This window comes from Myotis brandtii, unplaced genomic scaffold (assembly GCF_000412655.1).
Source record: "Myotis brandtii unplaced genomic scaffold, ASM41265v1 scaffold304, whole genome shotgun sequence".
NCBI lineage: Eukaryota > Metazoa > Chordata > Mammalia > Chiroptera > Vespertilionidae > Myotis > Myotis brandtii.
The window spans coordinates 538,561-541,393 of NW_005361607.1; positions in this window are offsets into that span (position 1 = coordinate 538,561).

Sequence of the window (2,833 nt, forward strand, 5' to 3'; positions counted from 1 at the left end):
GTGCTTGTATTGTGCAGGAGTGGTTTCAAGAACATGAGGGAGACTTTACCTTGCTTAGGTGGCGCCCACAATCACCAGATCTCAATCCAATTGAGCATTTGTGGGATGAAGAAGTTAAAACCATCAGGCAGCTGGTTCCACAACCATCAAATCTCACAGAACTGGACAGTGCTATTCATCAGGCATGGTGTCAGATTCCTCGCATCACCTTTCAACATCTGGTGGAGTCAATGCCAAGAAGAATTGCCGCAGTATTGAAGGCAAAAGGTGGCCCAACGAAGTACTGATGGGGTGGTCATAATAATCTGGCCACTCAGTGTATGTCCCATGTTCAAAGGCTGTTAAATTGTGTTGTTTACCCATATCTTCAGAAAAAAATCACTTCTACTGTCATGGTAAACAACCTGCTTCCCTATTTATAATGGTCTGGCCCTCTAGCAACTTCAGTGCAAAATTATAGCTAATTTGCCTACAAACATCAGGTGGTCATAATAATCTGGCCACTCAGTGTATAAGAATAAGGATATTCACTTACATAACCATATATAATTATCACACTTGGGAAATCTAACATTGATACAATATTATTATTTAATATATGATCCCTCTTTACATTTACATAATTGTCTCCAATTATTTTTCTCTTGTTTTTCTTTTGGGTTCCAAAAGTAAATAATCAAGGATTATGCATTATTGTTATTGCCATGTAGCTTTGGTCTACTCTAATCTAGGTCCATTCCCCAGCCTATGTGTGTGTGTGTGTGTGTGTGTGTGTGTGTAAGAGAGAGAGAGAGAGACTTCATGACAGCACCATGTTTGAATTATTTAGTCCAGGAAAATCCATCAGATTGTTTCTTTGTGATCAGATTTGGTTTAACCATTTTTAGCAGAGATTATATTGTGAACTCAGTATATCACATTGGCAGGAATATGATACTGAATTGTCCAACTATGGTGTATGTTAAATGTTATCATTTGGTTAGAATGGATGCCCACCAGATTTTTCCATTGTCAAGATCTTTTTCTCTTTGTAATTACTAAGTTAACTTGAGACTGTGTGAATATAGGATTCCCCCCAAAGTTTGTCACCCAATGCTTTTAGCATCCATTGTTAATTATCACCTGAATTAATTATTACTGTGGTGATCATAAAATAGTGGATTTCTATTTCCATTCCATCTATATCCATTAGTTGGCATTCTGTTAAAAAAACAAACGGAATTTTTCTTCTTCTCTTCACACCCACCTTAAAATTTTTTAAATGTAAACATGGATTCAAATTTACTTTTATTCAATATGATATAATCCATTCTTATCACTATTCATTTTCATCATCAGAATGTCCCAAGTTCAGCCAGTGAGAACCCCTTCAGGTTGGCTTCTGTGTTCTTTCTGCATACCTCTACAGGTTTTTAAAATAGCTTCCTGTTTCCTGGCACAAGATGTTCCAGGTTCACTTTGTACTTTCCTTATCCTGGAATCAGCCGTTTTTCCAGAAGCACTGGTTCCATTTTTCGGGGAGTGGTGTTTAGTAAGGCTGAATGTCTTTGACCAAAGTAGGTTCCATTTTATAATTAGCATTTCATTTCTTGGATATTAGATTTTAGTCCCTGTTAAAACAAACGCATCCTAGTAAAAATTAAAATACTGAACATAATCGCCACACTTTAGGGTGAAAGTAATTAACAGCCAATTTATTTTACAAGGATTTGGAGGCTGAGAGACTGAAGACATTGGACAAGGTGAGAGCGGGAGGGGCAATGGAGAAGTGAGATGGACCCTTGGATAAGGAAGGAAAGATAACACTAACTTCTCCTGTTCCAGGCACCATCACATACACAATTTACGTGAATCCTCACAATGATATTTATTTTTGTAAATGAGGAACTAACTTGTTCAAAGTTGCAGTGTGCATGGCAGATAAGAAGAACCAAACCCTTTCTTTATTTGACCCCAAAAGCCTCATCAATGCCTTCCACTACCCCTTGCCATTCTCTGAGCCTTGGGCTAAGAAGACAAGGTTCACCCATTTCAAGGTTTGAGAAGGGCCAACTATGGTTGTGCTGCCTTTCCTGTTCCATGTGAAGTTGCTCACTGTGACTTACATGCATAGCCACCCTCACAAACATTGTCCTTCAGTTGAGAATAAGGTCCAAGTGTTTCTCTTTCGCTTAGGAAGTCTGTGGGAAACAATTCTATTTTATTTGCTTTCAGTGTTTTTTCAAAAAGAACAGATAGGCATCACAGATTGAATGCAGTCTCAGTTGGATTACTCATTACAAGTATTGCTTGTTGCCAAAAGTTAGTGTTGGTGGTGGGAAGGCCTGTTGTAGACTTGTAAGAGATAACCGAGGCAAGCTGCCTAAAAAACAAGGTTGGGTACAAAGTCCAAAAGAACATGTTTTTTTTCCCTTCTTATTATTACCTTGGTCAGGTTCCTGAACTCTTGGTTCTCTGTTTTCTCTTTGTAAAGGAGGATAATAATAGCTTGTCTGTCCGAAGAAAGGAGGCAGGATATCTAGGACAACATCAACAACCACCTATTAAGTAACTCCTCTAGATAAAACATTTCCTTTGACGCTGGAAATGTAGAGAAATATAAGGCAGTGTCTCCACCCTTATTATGCTTACCATCTGATTGGGGATGCTGGACTTGCATATATAAAAAAGGCAAATAACACAGAGACATATTTGCAACACACCTGTGAGTGTCAAAGATGAGAAAAAGGACTGATCACCAAGAACATTATACGCTTTCCACTTAAAAATAATAATAAAATACAATGTTCTCTTTTTTTCTACCCATGTTCTAAGAAACAAAGGAAGGAACAAA